Source organism: Podarcis liolepis (genome assembly GCF_965112155.1).
Source record: "Podarcis liolepis genome assembly, chromosome: 12".
Lineage (NCBI taxonomy): Eukaryota > Metazoa > Chordata > Lepidosauria > Squamata > Lacertidae > Podarcis > Podarcis liolepis.
In genome coordinates, this window is record NC_139563.1 from 42,186,142 (window position 1) to 42,204,875 (window position 18,734).

Below are 18,734 nucleotides of genomic sequence, written 5' to 3' on the forward strand. Positions count from 1 at the left end.
TAACAGTGCAGAGCACAAGTTCTGTCGAGCATATCTGCTCCTGCGATTCTCAACATTGTTCATGTTCAAACACGGATTCGAGGCCCGCTTGCAATAGGCAATTTCATCTGATTCTAAAAGCTGTAAAAAGATTGCTGAAAGGGGAAATGTATCAAAGGCGAACAGGAAAGTGGGGGAAGAGGTCTCTGAAGGATAGGGCACATGTTCTGGGAAGAAATCAGGGACACAATAAAGTTTCCCAAAGAGATCAATGTTCTTCGTAAGAGTCTTCAACGGATAGGGGCACATTAGTTTTCTCAAGCTGGCAAGCAAGACTTCTTGCATTTAGGACCCGACATTACCTGTATTAACATTATACGCTTTCCCCTACATAATGCTGTTGTATAAAGTACAACACTGAAATTGGACTGAAGGAGTTGAACAGCATGGTGCTTTTCTTCTCTGCTCTGCTTTCGTTAATGGCAGCTGAAAGGATTTCCATCTAATGGCTAATCTAAGAGCTACTTTAAAATGTCAAAAGTCTCCCAAAATGGAACATCTCTCTGTGGGTGAGGAAGGAAGGTGAATCAATTGAGGCATTAACTGTGGGGGGGTCTGCCTTGAAGGGGGCAGCCCTTCAGCCTCTGGAAAAGAGAATCTCTGAGTGTTAAGTAAAAGGGCAAAAAACTTATCCAAGATATGAATCGCAAAATTACCCTCCGCTTGCTGATACTTATGGAACCATCTACACTTGAGAGGGATGAGTCGACATGCTTGGGGGAGAGGTCTGTTGAAGTTCAAAGCACGCGGAGGGGAGGGGAATCAAAGTAGCATAATGTGGACTGAGCAGGGGTGCCAACTTAAATAAAATATTGGGGGGGCACATAAGCCCTGCCTCGCATAATCAATAGCAAGACACAGCACACACACACCATTTGAATCAACTTTGCACATCAACTTTGCGGGGAGCATGACCCCCTCAAATATATATATATATATATATATAATTTTAAATTAGGTTTTTTAACATATAATTTTCAACAGTAATTAAACATACTTTTACATCTTATTCAAATTTTTGACTTCCATCAATCCTGTCTGAAAATTTCCCTATCTAATCTCTCAATATGCATTTCTTATCTTCCCTATTACATTTCAAACTCATAACCAATATCTCTATCTTTTTCTACTTTGTAACACTTCATATATTTCTCCTTACAAAACTTCTTGGAGTAATACTAATTTCTTGATTACAGTTGCTCTTCAAATAATTCATATAATTCTTCCAATCTTCTGTAAATCTCTGGTCCTGCAGGTTTCGAATCCTTCCTGTCATTTTGTCCAATTCTGCATAGTCTATTAATTTCGTCTGCCATTCTTCTTTTGTCGGAATTTCTTCTTGTTTCCATTTCTGGGCTAACAATACTCTTGCTGCAGTTGTTGCATATAATAACAATTTAACATCTTGCCTATTAACGTCCTGACCTATAATACCAAGTAAAAATGCTTCTGTTTTTTTAAAAACTTCCGGTTGATCACGGAGCTGAAAGCAAGCGGGATTTAACCCTCAGGGGAGAATCCAGCTTTTTGGGAGGGAAGGGGGCATTTGCATAGGCCCCCTCAAATATTTAATGGAGGGGCTGAAGGGACCTTGGCCCCTAGGAGTTGGCTCCTATGCGACTGAGCATGCTTGGAGGCTATATCACACACACATACATACATACATACATACAAACAAAACCTTCCACCCTGGTGTGAGCAGCAGGGCTTGGAATTTGACTTTTTGAGACAAGGTCTGTGTATACTCTCTACTGTACATTTAAAGCACATGATTCACTCCCCCCCCCAAAAAAAAGAATCCCAGGAGCTGTAGCTTGCCCCTTGGAGAGTTACAATTCAGTTCCCAGAACCCTCTGCAAACTACAGGTCCCATGATACTTTGGGGGAAGCCACAGGCTTCAGATGTGTACACAGCCAAGGACAATAAGCAATGGGGGCCAAACAGAAGCAAGGCGAATATAGGTGGAGGACAAAAAAAGGTGTCTCAAGTGTAAAAATGCTTAGCCAATTTAATAAGTTGCCTTGGGAACTTAGGAACTCTTTCTCAGGAGGCTTTGAAGAGCAAAGCGGATGAAAAGTTGCTCAGGGATTGCATTGCCTGGGGATTCCTGCATATGTGACTTGTATAGCAGTTTCAGAAGCTGGAGAACACTCTGTTCTCTGGCTGCCTATAAGCATCCTGGCTCTGCTTTTAAGTCAAGGCTTAGACAATGTAGTCAGCCAAGGGCATGTCGAAGAGACATGTGGTTATCTATGAATCCAGTTAATTAGACTAACATTTGCTGTAAGTGTTCAGTTTTCTGTAAAGCTATCTAAAGGTTATGTTGTGCTTACAGATAACCCAACCACGGAGGAATTCTGCAACCTCCTCAAATGGGAGCTGGCTATTTATAGGAGTGATAAAGATCGGGAACAGTTGTAGCCTCTCATATTAAATCCATTTACTGTATAATCAAAAGCGAGACCTTTGCCTCGCTTTGAGTGTTGTTTTGTTTTGGGAAAATGGGATCTGCCTTCAAAAATTTAACAACAACAACAACAAAGCTATCAGAGAAGCAATCCCTTTGCCTGGCCTATCCTGTGGAGCCTTGTTAGGTCATAAAATTGCCTCTGATTTGATATCATTGCTGTCTATGCTGTCAGAAGCGTTTTCATTCGGTTTCTGGTAACGCTTACCTGCTTTGTGCAGATGCTGACTTTTGCTTCGCTGGATCATAAATACGGTTTGAAAGAAAAACCAGAAAATAATGCTCTGTGGTTTTTTTTTTTTATAATAATAAATGGCTCACACCAGCAAGGCTTCTGTCTTAATGATAGAGCCAGAGCACTAAGCTATCCCACCAGGCTTGAAAAACTTAACAGAAATGAGAATGGATCTGACGGAAGGTTTTTAAGGGCACAATGAGACAACAAGCTTCCTAAAGTCAGGGAGTCATTACAGGGAGAAAGAGGATTGCAGATTTGACCCAGACCTCCCCAGGGATGGATTAATCTGGCACCACCCAGGCAAAGCAGCATGCAGAGGATATTCTGACTCAGGAGCTAATGACTGCAATTTGTTGAGTCTCTACATGGTGAAAAGCTCAAGTGACATTGGCTAGGGATTCCCAAGTCACCAGGCAGGTGATGACGCTAGAGTTTTTCCTCTCTGCAAGCTCTGGGAACAGCTGTTATTAAGGCTGTGCTTATAATATTACCCAAGTTCTTTTAAAAAAGAAAAATGAACTTTATTGAGTGTTCAAAACATCAAGTGCTATCTGATTATATCATGCTCTGGGTAGACCCATTGTGATCACTTGACCTAACAAACTTTATTTTAAAAGCCGTGAATGACTTCTCTGGGAATGATCTCGGTCGCTATATGAAATGCAGTTCAGGCACCTTTACATTCAGGAATATTGCTGGAAGAGGAGTGTGCCCAAGCACAGCAATTGCTTCAATAGAGCATGGGTCATTAATACCTCTCAGGCTTGAGCCTTAAGATAAAATAAAATTTTAGGGGTTACTGTAATCTTAATTGTATAATACGGATTCTCAGTGTTGTATTGGCCAAGTGATAAAATGCAACTGCACTTGACAGCATTTAGGAGACTGTAAATGTTATGTTGCCTCTCTTGCTGTTGTAAATTCAGTACTTAGGTAGTTTAGTGGGCTTTTTAAAAATACACGTTAGAGTCTCAGTACACCCTAATGTCAACTTTTGGTAAGTGATAATAGTGATTTGTTCACTGTATAGTATTTATGTGATACATGAGTTACATTTGTGTGTGCATTACATTGATGAACATTATGACTGTGTATTTCTGAACAGAAATCTTCCAGGGAAAAGGTGGCTGACATTTTCCACCCTTACTGGTTTGGTTAGTGGACAGTCTGAGGGATGTCTGCAGATTTGATGCCTCATGACGAATGTAGCCCAGGAGCCATATATTGCCTCCTTTCTGGTGCTTGACAACCCTGTTTTTATAGCCCTAGCCAGGGAGCAAAAACAGGCGCACTCACCCTGTCAATCCACTGCTTGAGGATTTGCAGAACTCCATGACAGAGTTCCTCTGGCAACTTTAGTATTGAGAGAACCGGTGTGTAATGCAGTGCTTAGAGCTGAATCCCCCAATAAACAGTGGTACCTCAGGTTACAGACGCTTCAGGTTACAGACGCTTCAGGTTACAGACTCCACTAACCCAGAAATAGTACCTCGGGTTAAGAACTTTGCTTCAGGATGAGAACAGAAATTGCATGGCGGCAGCAGGAGGCCCCATTAGCTAAAGTGGTACCTCAGGTTAAGAACAGTTTCAGGTTAAGAATGGACCTCCGGAATGAATTTAGGTACCACTGTAGTCTTCATGGCACACCCAACTTGGTTCCCAACTTCTCTCTTTTGAATTGAGGGTGGTTATTTTTTTATTTAACTTCCTGGTTTTCAAAAGACTGAAGATTTTGATGCATTGTTTTTCTGAGCACTTGGGGTCAAAAGAAAGCAATTCAAAACAACTGTTGTTGAGACATTTCATTCCAAATCTGCTAGGCAGAGCCAGACAGAGGATGGTGACAGGTGGGTCTCCTGCTTCCCTCCCCCCAACATAAATCCTGGCTACACCTATGTAGTGGCTTCTCACATGCCAATGGACATCACTATGATAAGCAAATGGCTTTGCAGCCCCCAAGCCAACAGTGCTGACTTGGGCCCCAGACTATGGCCGCACCCTGGGAGCATATCCATGGCCATAGTGAGCCCCAACAGAGGCCCCATGGTGGAGGCGCAGGCAGTGGTGGGTTGCGGCAGTGTGTGGCGCAGGGTGACAGGCAGAGTCACCCACAACAACAACAAAATTGTGGTTGCCCGGGGGCTCCTGGAGTTGGCACCCGGGTCACAAGTTGTATAGGCTAGGATCTATAGAATCATGTGTCTAATTCAGACCACTCAAATTTGTATTTCTCATACAGCTGTTCCCAGTATCCTAGGGTTGCCAGTGAAAATCCAGACACAAAAGGTTTTGGTTTCAGCTAAAGTCTTGCAAAGTTTAGCAAAATCTCAAAAATACGCCTGGATTTTCCCAGACATTTTTTTAGCAATTTCCATTCGGGCATTGTTTACGAGGGCCAAATCCCAGTTATGTCTGGGAAATTCAAGACATATGGCAGCCATACGATATCCTAGAACAAACTCTTTTGTAGCTAACAGGATTTCCAGAATTGTGATGATGTCCTTGTGGTGGAAGATCTATTCCTCAAAGAAAGAAAGAAAAATAATAATGATAAGGGCTTGAAGTAGCTCCTTGATCCCACCCCGAATTAGCACCTATTTACATGAACAATCATTTGTAATCAAAGACCATCCGTTATTTGAATAGTGGTATAACCCTGTTAGAAAACCAATTAAAAAGGGGTTAGCAATAAGGTCAGGAAAACATGTTAGAAATAAATACAGTGCTGTGCTTAAATTGAAGCTTTGTGCAAAGGTGTTCATACCTGCTTGCGGAACTAAGGGTTGCTTTTAACATGATGAAAGAAATGTCTTGGAGGGGAAAAGAAGTAGAGTGGTGGTGCTGGATAAAAAAAAGAGGGAGGGAGGGAGAGGCAGGCAATGTTATTTTCTTGTAAACAGTACTGCTTTTTGTTGTTGTGGCTGAAGTGAATTTGAGGATGCTGGTACCTTTTCAGTGTGGAGTATTTTGAAATGCTGAGCTGCATAATATCCCCTGCTTAAAATGGATAAGGTAAACCGTAACAACCCTTTCACTGTTCTGCTCACCTCTGATAGCAGCAAATACAGAATTTAAAATAACAATATTCTGTTTGTAGCATGTGGATGACAACATCCATTTCTATCCATCTTATGCACTGTGGCGCCTGAGTCGAAACGTGAAAATGTTGTCTGTTGCCCCATGGTAGCTCCTACAACTTCCTGACCCAGGTGCCCTTGCCTTCCTTGGCTCCTTTCTTCAAGTTGGACACCAGTGCTGTTTTCTCCGTCTTCCATCCCTGCCGTCCTTCTTCCTTTGGAAACAGCCAGTCTTCCTCTTTCCTTATTTCCAGGAACTTGGTGGGGCACTGCTGCAGCAGTAGCTTCCCAGCAACAGAGTTGCAGCCCCGAGGAAGAGGATGGTCAAGGTGGTGTCAAGTTCAGGGGTGTATAGGTGGCACCAGATTGTCTCCACCACTAAACCTGCACAGCTCCAGCCTTACCTGGTAACCTCAAGGTTAGATTACAGTGGTACCTCGGGTTAATAATTTAATTCGTTCTGGAGGTCTGTTCTTAACCTGAAACTGTTCTTAACCTGAAGCACCAGTTTAGCTAATGGGGCCTCCTGCTGCCGCCGCACCGCTGCTGCACAATTTTTGTTCTCATCCTGAAGCAAAGTTCTTAACCCGAGGTAATATTTCTGGGTTAGTGGAGTCTGTAACCTGAAGCGTATGTAACTTGAAGCGTATGTAACCCAAGGTACCACTGCAATGTGTTATACATAGGGCTGCTTCTGAAGATGGTTCGGAAACTTCAGCTGGTGCAGAATTCAGCAGCCAGGTTGCTCACTGGAGCAAGACGGTTCGAGCATATTACACAGATCTTGGTCCGCTTGCACTGGCTACCAATTAGTTTCCGAGCCCAATTCAAAATGCTGGTTTTGACCCATAAAGCCTTAAATAGCTCAGGACCACAAAACCTCAAGGACCGCCTCTTCCCATATGAACCTACCCAGACCCTGAGATCATCTTTTGAGGCCCTCCTTCGTGTGCTGCCTCCTCGAGAGGTCCAGAGCGTGGCAACATGAGAATGGGCCTTCTCTGCAGTGGCTGCCTGTGTGTGGAATGCTCTTCCCAGGGCATGGCGCCTTCATTACACACCTTTAGGCACCAGGCAAAAATGTTCCTTTTTAACCAGGCCTTTGGTTGATTCGATTTACATCCTATGCCCTTTTAAAATGTGTTTTTTTTTGGGGGGGGGGTTCTGTTTTTATTTTTATTAGGTATTTTGTGGTTTTATATCTTGATTTTATTCTGTGAAGTGCCCTGAGACCCCCAGGTATAGGGCAGTATAATAATAATAATAATAATAATAATAATAATAATAATAATAATAATAACCACATCCAACCTGCCTTTTCTTCCCCAATAAATAGCAGGGATTCTGCTGCCAGAAGGCTAATGTTGCAGTACAGGTGGGACTTTTTAAAAAAAGCATCACCGTGGATCCAACAGAGTACATTTCAGTACTGTCGAAAGAAGGAATGGATTTGCCCCCTGCTTCTTTTATACCTTCGTTCAACCCTACTGCTCTCTTCATCCCAATATGAACTAACCATGGAATTTTGTTTAGTAATAACAGCCCCATCCTACATGTTTACTCAGAGGAAAGCTGAGTTCAGTGTGTCTCACTCCCATGTAAGGGCATCGCCTAAGAATGAACCAAAAATCGTTAGTTTTCTGAGAGATTCTCCAAGGCTTCTATTTTTGTCTCCACCCATACTGTTGGTGAATTTCAACTTTACCCAGAGAACATCCGATTAAATGTCTCCCCCCCCTGTCAATTTTGATGTCCACGAATAGGATGGAATTTTCCCCCCAAGGCTATTTTTGTTCAGCCCTGGTTTCAGTATGGTTAGTAATATTCCTTAAGATGCCGTCATATTGTGAACTAAATTTGGGGTACCTTCCTAGGCAAAACATCCACAAGCTGTGGAAGGAAGCTCACCAAGAGTTTCATTAAAGTTATGAAATATATTAAACTAGCCAAGCATGCTTCATCAAATGATATCATTCATGCGTCTTGAGGGGCATCAAAGCATAGTCCCAAGGAACTTCCCAGATGTATGTAGAAAACTTGTTTGTGGTCCTTATGCAAACAAGGAGGTTGGAAGGGTGGCTGCCATTTTGCTTTAAAAATATTACTTTAATCTATCTAAACCTGAATACGGTTCTGCCACAAGGAAGAATGCAGTGGGTGTTGTTGTTTTTTTGTCACCAAAGGATATGGAATCTGTCCTACCTGGGACAAACTTTACTTATATTTTTTATCTATCACATCTATTTTGCCTTCTTTTTCAAGTTAAAAGCCCCGGAGCAGCTGTGTTGCCAGAAGGTGAAAGATAACAACTGATTGCGCTCATTATTCATCGCAGTCTTTGTTTTATGTGCCATTTGTGAGACATTTCCTTAAAGAACCGCTCTCGCCAATGGTAGGCAACAAAGCGTGTTGTGCCACCTTCCTTTAGCTTTTATCCAGCGATACGCTCCTTCTGAAATTTACAGTTCAAATGGGGATTAGAGAGAAGAGCGCAGTATGAAAAGGGATTTTCTCCTAACTAATGCAATGCCGTCAGAAAGTCTTTCCACGGGATTCATTACTGCTGATATTTTTCAGCCTCCTTGCATTGTACCACAACACAACCGTATACGCTCCCCTCGTGCACCTGACCTTTCAAACACTCATTAAATTTAATGAGTTTAAAGCGAGAGTGATATAAGGGAACTTGCCAAGCCAAACTCATTCGGATTCTTATTTGTCCAAAACACATATTGCAACCAAGGGAGACAGGGGATTTAAAGATTTATCTTGCACTTTCCCGCATGAACCTGATAATGTCTAGATCTCCTGTGATATAACTGTTGCTGTTTGTTTGGTGTGTGTTTTTTGCTTTGCTTTGGCCTTTCACCAAAATGAAAGGGCAGTCAAATCTTCAACCCTTTTTCAAAGCTTTAAGCAGCCTTTCAGTGTCGTCCCTTAATCAGCTGGCTGACGGGTGGTGAAGTTTTCAATCCCTGCAGCACTCCAGAAAGCTCCATCCCTCTCTATCCATGTGCACCAGCCAGATCCAGATGGACAATGCGAACAATGCTAACTCTCTTTATTTCTTGTATTTAATTTCTTTATTTAACATGCCACCCATTAACTGACGTTTTCTCTGGGCAATTTGCACGTTCTCTGGGCAGTTTGCTACATTAGAGCAATTTAGAAGCCTTGATCGTGCCTCAACCAAATCCAGGGCCAGTCCTGCTGTTATACAGAGTGAGGCAACCACCTCAGGCGGCTAAGGCTGAGAGACATCAGCAGAGGTCGCCATCTGTTTTTCCTGAGGCATTTGCCTCTGTTGGATGGTAGAGCTATGCATGGCCATTACTTGTCCTTGGCCCCCTAAACTGGTCTGGTGCCTTAGGGTGTGATGGAGGATGGCATCTGCATGTTGTGTGGGAAGGAGCCGCCATTTTGCCCTTTGCCTCAGACACCAAAATGTCTTGGGCCTGTTAGCATCTATCAGATGTTTGAAACAGTATTGGAGATAGGGTGATTGTATTAGAAATCATAGAATTGTAGCGTTGGAAGGTCCAACCCCCTGCAATTATTATTATTATTAATTTGTTGAATTTATATACCGCCCTATACCCAGAAGTCTATATCAACTCATATTCCCCCATCCAATTTGAATCTTTACTGGACCCTGCTTAGCTTTGAAGACGTGCTAGCAATTTAATTGCATTTCATAGAATTATAGAGTTGGAAGAGACCACAAGGGCCATTGAGTCCAACCCCCTTTCCCATGGGGTTTGTTGTGGGAACCAGTTGCCGTTAAATAAATATAGAAAGACAATATGTTCCTGTAAATAGGTCCTCTGAAGGAAATAATAATAATGCCTTCTTTCTTTAGGTGTATCACATTCCATCGACAGCTACACTTTGAGAGGGATGGGGTAGAGGCAGAATAGACCGGCCTTGATGTCTGCAACTTAAAGAAGAAATCGTGTTAGATTCATTCTTCTAAGAATCTTGCGCAAATCCAGACAAAATTAAAATAACTGTGGGCCAATACAGAATGCTTAAAACATGGGGCTGAAGGCAGAAATGCGGATTTGCTGATTATTCATCAAATACACTTATTTTACCCCCCCCTTTTTTAGAAGAAAACAAATACTTCACTGTGAAACTGAAAATAAATGATGCCTATGTAAAAGTGCCCTAGAGTGGAATCCACAGCCGCTGCTTTTTTAAGAGATTAATATTGTATGGGAAATGCAAATCACCAAGCTACAGAGATTTACAGCATTAGTTACTGGGGTAACAGATTTTTTTGTTTATATGGGAAGCAGAACGGAGTAAAGCCCAAACCATCAATTAATCAATTATTCTTCCAGTGTCAGCTGTAGCTCCTCACACTATTATTGAATTCTGTTTTAGCAATTGCCATGTAACCAGTGAGCTAAATCTGCTTCAGGCAGGTGAAACACCATTTTGGAGACTTCCCTCCCTAAACCCACCTGCTTCCTTTCAGTCAAGCCTGTGGAAGAGATTAGAGACAAGAGGCAAAAGATAAGAGGAATCCACCACAGCTTCATATTCAGAACTTGAAGGTGTTTTGTTTTTTTAAAAGGAGATTTTTCTTTCTGATATGCATCTGATCTGAGTTCTTAGCTGCCTGGTAAGAGAGCATAAACAGCCAGTTTTTGTAAATGGAATGCTGATGGGTTGTAAAATGTACGTGAGGGGTGGTCATATGGGAAGCAGTCTGGGGGGCTCTGACATAAAATAGTGAAGTGTAGGTGGGTTCCCACGAGGCAAGATGCAGTGATAACAGCATAAACTTTTATTGAACTAACAGAACTGGACGACAGGGGCAAAGCAACTGCTTATATACATTTCTGAAGGCCTGGGCCACTCCCACTCCCAACGTGATTGGCTATCTAAACTTCCAAGCTGCGAATCATGACTCAGAGTTTAAAGGCCAATGGCAGAGGCCCAAATCCTGAAATGTTCTGTGATTGGATATCATGTATCGAATCAGAGCACAGGGGCTCAGAATCCTTAGTCCAGACTCAAGCTCAGGCAAACAAAGACCACTTGAATATATAACAAATACAGTGGTACCTCGGGTTACAGATGCTTCAGGTTACAGACTCTGCTAACCCAGAAATATTACCTCGGGTTAAGAACTTTGCTTCAGGATGATAACAGAAATCGTGCTCTGGCGGCGTGGCAGCAGCAGGAGGGGGACTACAGTGGTACCTCAGGTTAAGTACTTAATTTGTTCTAGAGGTCTGTCCTTAACCTGAAACTGTTCTTAACCTGAAGCACCACTTTAGCTAATGGGGCCTCCTGCTGCCGTTGTGTGATTTCTGTTCTCATCCTGAAGCAAAGTTCTTAACCCGAGGTACCAGTGGCGTAGTGTGGGTTGTCAGCACCCGGGGCAAGGCAAGTAATTTGCGCCCCCTAACTCGTGGATTTTAGCACTCGAGTTAGAGAGCTGCGAGTGCGAGCGCCCACCCAGATGTTGTTCCCGGTGCGGCTGGCCCCCCCTGCACCCCCCACGATACGCCACTGCGAGGTACTATTTCTGGGTTAGTGGAGTCTGTAACCTGAAGTGTCTGTAACCCGAGGTACCACAATAGTATCTATTCTGTGCTGTTGTCTTGGGCACAATCTATAGGCAAATGACTCGAAATGAATCCTTTCTATTAATTAACAGTGGGGCTTGTGATCTGTCATAATTTGGGCTGGAAGGATCTATCAGTTTTGGTTTTTTACGGTTTCTCTTTTTTCTGGTCTTTAAGTCATTTCTCCACATTTCTGCAACAATTTGTGTGGGTTCCCCCCCCCTTTTTTTAAAATAGTCATGTTAGCATGAATTTCTCCTAATTAACTTACATAGTGATCTGTAATGAAAACCTATACAGTAGTACCTCGGTTTACGAACTTAATCCGTTCCGGAAGTCCATTGGTAAACCAAAACTGTTCTTAAACCGAGGCGCACTTTCCCTAATGAGGCCTCCCACCGCCAGTGCCCTTCCACAGTTTGGATTCCATTCTTAGACTGAGATAAAGTTCGCAAACTGGGACACTACTTCCAGTTTTGTGGAGTTCGTAAACCAAATCATTCGTAAACAGGACTGTTCTTAAACCGAGGTACCGCTGTATTCTCTAATGTCTCCGATGACCAGTCTTTCAAGAATATGGGCTTCGGTGCCTGAGTTATTGCATGCTAGCCCTATATTTCACAAATAGAGATGATGAAATCTTTAGCACAAAATGTTTTATTACCATTTTGGCTATGAGTTACAGATAAATCATGTATCGCAGGTGCAGGATGAACAGCAGGTAGAATTTATTAGTGGATACTTCGGAAGAAATACACAACCTCAGCGAGCTGAGCTGTTCTGCTGCCCAGAGAATTCAGTCCCGCAAATATTGCAGACTAAGCTAGTTAGTCCTCTTCTCTTTTCATTTATATGGATACCATTGAAACAGATTGGGGATGACCACCCTTTGTTAAGCAGATGGCTTGTAGTAAAAAAATAAAATAAAAAAGTAACAAAAGAGAGGCAAGGTTTCAGACTAGTGGCCAAAGCATGAAATTTTATTAAAATGCAGAATATGGCCAATGTATTTTGACATTGGTCTTCCTCAGAGCAAAACAACAAACAAGTAGAGGTGAAAAATAGTCTCCGTTGGGCATAATTTTGGATCTGTTTTATGGGTTGTTGTATGGTTTTTATTGTAATGTGTTTTTTATTTTGTAACTCTGTCGGAGACTCCTTATGTGGAAAACTACTCATAAATTTAATGAATGTGTGTTTGTTTGTTTGTGTGTATGTGTGTGTATACAAACAGTGGTACCTCGGGTTAAGAACTTAATTCGTTCTGGAGATCTGTTCTTAACCTGAAACTGTTCTTAACCTGAGGTACCACTTTAGCTAATGGGGCCTCCTGCTGCCGCTGCTTGATTTCTGTCCTTATCCTGAGGTAAAGTTCTTAACCCGAGGTACTATTTCTGGGTTAGCAGAGTCTGTAACCTGAAGCGTCTGTAACCTGAAGCGTCTGTAACCCGAGCTACCACTGTATAGACCAACACAACATTTTTCCATTTTGAGCACTGTTTTCAGGCCTGGCGGGGGTGGGGGCTGGAATTGCCACCTGTTGCAGGTATATCAGTTTATGCCTATTTTGTTCTTGCATTTTTGTGAATAAAGCAAATATTACAAATACACATACATTTCCGGTGTTTCCTTATCCAAAGGAAACTTAAATTATATCTTCAGTCCCAGGAAGCGGCTTTGACTGGCCGGCTAAACCAGATGAGGGAAGCTGATGGGTCTTAAACCCTCAGTGAGTTAGGACTCCCCCTTCATGCGAAGACAGGCTCCAGGGGACTGAGCGGACGGGACCAATAGTGGGTCCAACAGTCAAGAAGGCGGTTTCTGCACATGTTGTAGAGAGGGAAATGAGGGGCAGATGGGGCTCGTCAACCAAGGAAGATAGCCCATCTAGGAGAAGGAAGACTCTGATCCTAAAAAGTGAGATATAAATGTAAGAAAACAAATTACAAAATAAAAATAAAAATATAGTTTTGGGGCTTCTTGGCAAAAACAAAACAAAACACTAGCTTATCTTAACCAACACTGTTGTGGTGCTTGTTTGAAAAGGGGTTCCTTCATTTAAAGAGTTTTGTAGTTAGGAAGGCAGTTGACATTTCTTCTATTTGAGCAATAAGTCATAAATTTAATGGGAACTCAAGCCCAAAAAATGCCAAGAAAGCACCACCCCCTGAAACCATCATAACCCCACTGGCATCTAAAACAGGAGCTAAGAAAGCTGTCCTAAAAGCTAACTACCCAGGCCATATGACCCCCTTGCAATTTAAGCAGTGGTAGGAGCTTTTAATCATCCATGTGAAATATGCTTGTATTTCCATAGATAATTTAGGAACACTGATTAGCATTTTCATGCAGGGATTATTATTATTATTATTTATTTGTACACCACCCATCTCACTGGGTTGCCCCAGCTACTCTGGCTGGCTTCCAATATACCGTATTTTGCGCCCCATAGGACGCTCCGGCCCATAGGACACACCTAGTTTTTTTTTGGGGGGGGGAAATAAAGAAAAAAAAAATTTATTTCCCCCCCAGGTGCGGGGCTGGAAGAACGAGGTCGGGGAACATCGGGAAGGCGCGCTCTGCCTCCCCGCTGTCCCCCGAACTTGTGGGGCTGGCTATGGGGAGAAGTGCGCTGAGCCAGGGACTGCAGGCAGCTCTGCGCGGCCATCCGGAGCTGGGCGGGACTTCGCGCCCGGCTCCCGGTGGCCACGCAGAGCTGCGCTGATCCCGGGACTGCAGGCAGCTCTGCGCGGCCATCCGGAGCGGGGCGGGACTTCGCGCCCGGCTCCCGGCGGCCGCGCAGAGCTGCGCTGATCCCGGAACTGCAGGCAGCTCTGCGTGGCCATCGGGAGGGGGGCGGGACTTCGCGCCCGGCTCCCGGTGGCCGCGCAGAGCTGCGCTGAGCCGGGGACTGCAGGCAGCTCTGCGCAACGCTCGGAGCCGGTCTCCCGAGGGTTCGCAGAGCTTCCTGAAGCCTGGAGAGCGAGAGGGGTCGGTGCGCACTGACCCCTCTCACTCTCCAGGCTTCAGCAAAAGCCTGCATTCGCCCCATAGGATGCACACACATTTCCCCTTCATTTTTGGAGGGGAAAAAGTGCGTCCTATAGGGCAAAAAAATACGGTATATGAAAACATAATAAAACATTACACAATGAAGAGAGTTAACAGCAAAAATAAAAAAGAAAGAAAGAAAAAGAGCAGTCCCTGCTCTTAACCTTTATTGCTTGTTTCCTGACTTCTATCTTGCTGAGTGGTGCTTGGGCCATCTCAGAGCAGAAACCGCTGGAACACAGCTCTCCTGTAGTTCTCCATTTTGAAAAGTAAAATTGAGTCACAAATGATCAGGGCCTGTTTTATTATAAGAACACAGATTTACAGTAAAAGACATACTTCCAATATAGACTCTCTGCCTGTAGCGAGAAGCGGGGGAACAAATCAAATTCTAACAAGGCAGTCAGTAGATGAAATCTCAATTGACATTGTAGGTGATTTTCCTTGGGTTCCGCTTTGGTAAATAAAGTCATAAAATGTCACATCCTTTGCTGAGTTTCAGAAAATTGTGACAGAGACAAGTACAATGCATGACTCATGTACATTTCAATTCCGAATGTTAACGTTAATTAAGCAGAGTAGCTTTGTTTAAGCATTTGGCACAAGCCCCTCCCCCCTGCTTCTGAAACTAAATGGCAGTGCATTGTGTGCATGTTCTTCCGGCATTACAGTGGTACCTCAGGTTACATACGCTTCAGGTTACATACGCTTCAGGTTACAGACTCCGCTAACCCAGAAATAGTACCTCGGGTTAAGAACTTTGCTTCAGGATGAGAACAGAAATTGTGCCCCGGTGGCGCGGCGGCAGCAGGAGGCCCCGTTAGCTCCAGCCAACCTGCCCAGTGGTGAGCATCAGATGCTGATGGTGGTTGCTTGTGAGTAACCAGGCAGAACTCCAACCTGTCTTTTACAGGTTTTACTGTGCAAACTATTTACAGTGCAGATCTACAAAGTTCATGTCCGTCTTAGTCACTTGCAGAATCCGGGAGTGGCCCCTTCCGGCTTCTCCCCCAACATAAGAACTTCGGCACCCCAAGCCTCCTCCTCCCCTCCTTGTGTTTCACCCTCTGCGACGGAAGTGGCGTGCGTCCCTCCTGGCCAGCCTGGCCAGGTGAGGCGCTGGGGCTCTCAGCAGCCTCCTTGAGCCCTTTCCTTGCTTGGCTGGCACCTTCCCTCTCTTCTCCACTGGAGGTGTGGCTTTTCCCACCGCTGGAAGATGAACTGCTCCTCAGGAGTTTCAGAGGCTCTCTGTATCCCAACGGCCCCCCTGCCTCCCTCCCCTGTTCCAATGGCAGTCCCCTGACAGTGAGGTATGATGGGAGTTGTAGTCCTTCAATATCCAGAGGGCCACAGGTTCCTCCTCCCTGTTTTAGGGATACCTGAGTTCCATCAACTCTCTTTTTAGAAGCTTATTGCAGCCCACATGAATTTTTTTAAAAGGGAACTTTGGACTTGTGCCCAAAAAAAGAATGCGCCAAGAAGAGGCAGGTATTTAGGAAGTATTTATATTTTGTGTTTAAACTGATCCAGCAGCCAGTTCATTTCCCCAGGGAGCCCTGAGAACTGTAATTTAGCATCCTCATGAGACTCCAGTTCCCATGACAGATAAAAATGACATAAAAACCTATATAGTGCAGATATTTCCTTTGTTTACTTCTGGAAGGCTACTAAAATTTTGCCTTTAGGCAGCGGCTAGAGATAGTGCTGTAAAGATGGGTGAATATATGGGGGCATTGTAGTTTGCAGTCAGGGCTGCTGTCCCTAGATAAATGATGCAAAACATAATATATGTAAACGCTTTGTCTCTTAAGCTGCATGCTAACAAGATTTACACTTAAGCAGTCACAAGGCACCAATCTAAAACATGCTCATGATCTGCATGGAGCCCACACTGGTTTTCTTGTAAATATTGCCCCCTATCTGGCTGCAGTTTGACCAAGAAGGTGTTTTGTGGTGTGTGTGTTTTTGCAGTAAACAGTATCTTTAAGTGCAAAAGCAGCCAGGAAAGTGTGATTTTTCAGAGTTAGGTGATTAGGAGAAGATTCTAGATTAGACTCCTGTGGCTGCATTTTCTCCAAAATGAAAGCAGGTTAAGCACATTTGTTTTAAACATATGACTAACTTGATGTGTAGCTTGGCTCTAAAACATGTCTGCCCCCACCCCATTTCTGACAAGTGGTTTGTGTTGGAAGTGTAACAGCAGAGATCATTCCATGTGCAATTTAAGGGTTAATTCTCTTAGTATAAAGTCAGCTAGCCAAGACAGGGAGAGGAGGAGGTGTTGCTTAGCACTCAGAGTAGCATGATGTTTGCTGAGGTAACTCTTGCCCTGTAGTTGGCTCTGTAGTTCTGAGGGAGTTTTCCCTCTGTACATTTCATCGGATGTCACTCTGCTTTGATGAAGGCCTCCAAGAGAGAAAGGCAAAATCTCTTTGTTCCTTTCTCCTCATGTTATTGTTGAGTTTTCTCAGTACAGTGGTACCTCAGGTTACATAAGCTTCAGGTTAAATATGCTTCAGGTTACACACTCCGCTAACTCAGAAATAGTGCTTCAGGTTAAGAACTTTCCTTCAGGATGAGAACAGAAATCGTGCTCCGGCGGCGCGGTGGCAGCAGGAGGCCCCATTAGCTAAAGTGATGCGTGATGCTTCAGGTTAAGAACAGTTTCAGGTTAAGTACGGACCTCCGGAACGAATTAAGTACTTAACCTGAGGTACCACTGTAATGGGTAATCAGGATTCATTCTCTCTCTCTCTCTCTCTCTCTCTCTGTGTGTGTGTGTGTGTGTGTGGACTCTGTGTTATTTAAGTGACTCTGCTAATAGTTTGTACCATTCAAGCAGGATTGTAACTGTTCTTAAAATAGCAGCCTGGCTTTTGCATTTCAGATAACATGAGGATTCACTGCCTATAAGAAAATAAATGGTTGCTGAACTGTAGAAGTGCTGGCTCTGGATGTAATCTATTCTTGTAACTTCTTATAAACAACAATGACAAACTACCCTAGATTACTAACACCATTCTGCATACAAAGTTTTATATTACTTAAATAAGCTAAGCTCACAAGCTCTTTAATCATATATACTGTCACTGTTTTCAGAAAGCACATTCTCCTGAAGGGGAAATTTTCGGATTCCCCCCCCCCCCCATTATAAATGCAGATTGTAGGTTAATTTTTCTCATAACTGGACTCTAGTTCTCTGTTGATTTTGACATGTGAAAAGGCTGGTGGTTTTAAAGTGGTCAGAAGCTGAGCACTTCAAAAACAAACAAACCACTACCTGATATTCTTGTGTTTTACTTAACCACCTGTCATTTTGACAAAGCCATTCATAGTTACAAGCCATTGCAAAATACGAAAAAACAGTTCTCCAAACCACATAATGCTCTTTAGAACACAGTACCCAACCACATCCTTCCACGTATAAGTTTCACTGGTATAATTATGGCTTTCTTATAATTATTATTTCTGTAATATTCAAAGAAGATACACACACACAACAGTGACTGGGAGACAAGTGTGATGCTCAAATGAATGGAGGCAAAATATTTGCATGCATCTCCTGAATTAATTTGGATAAGCAGGGATTTAGGGTAACTAAGCTTCAGGTATGTTGGCTGCAAATTACTGGCATGACATTATATGCTAATATTCTTGTTTTTGCAGGCTTCAGGGATGTTGTGCTGGTGTAAACGGTTGTTCTTTTAGAAAATGGGAATGTGCCCATACTTGAAACGTAAAAAAAAGTAGATTGTAAATCAAACAGGGTAAATGGGGAATGGAAGAGAAGCAATGGAACAAAAGGAATGTTCTTAGGTACTCTTCTTGTGTGATCAGTTTATACCTGAAGATGGAGTGGGATTGTGCAAACTGGCCACACACCCAATGGCTGTACATTTGCTGGCTGTGAGGAATCCAGCTCCAGTTCGTAAGAAATGGTGCAGAACAACCAAGAGCAAAAAAACTCAATTCCAAGAAATCTATTTCTCATACTGCACAGCCATGACTTGACAATTTGACAAAAAAAAAACTTTTGTAAGTAGGTACTGCCATGAAGAAGCCATGGTCCCAAATTCCTTTATGTCCCTTAATAATGGGTCACAGAGCAACACCTATCCCATTGATCAAAGGATGAGAGGAGATACATAAAAGAAGTTATCCCTAATGTACTTGGATCATGTAGAGCATCAATGGGCTCCTCTATGGTCCTCTAGATCAGGGTTTCCCAAACTTGGGTCTCCAGCTGTTTTTGGACTACAACTCCCATCATCCCTAGCTGGCA

At 43.3% G+C, this 18,734-nt stretch overlaps 1 protein-coding gene across 4 annotated transcripts in view; it reads left to right on the forward strand.

The window, feature by feature from the left end:
- LOC310689957 (uncharacterized protein) overlaps positions 1-18,734 on the forward strand; it is a 621,685-nt gene that overhangs the window by 593,406 nt on the left and 9,545 nt on the right. The window lies entirely within an intron of this gene.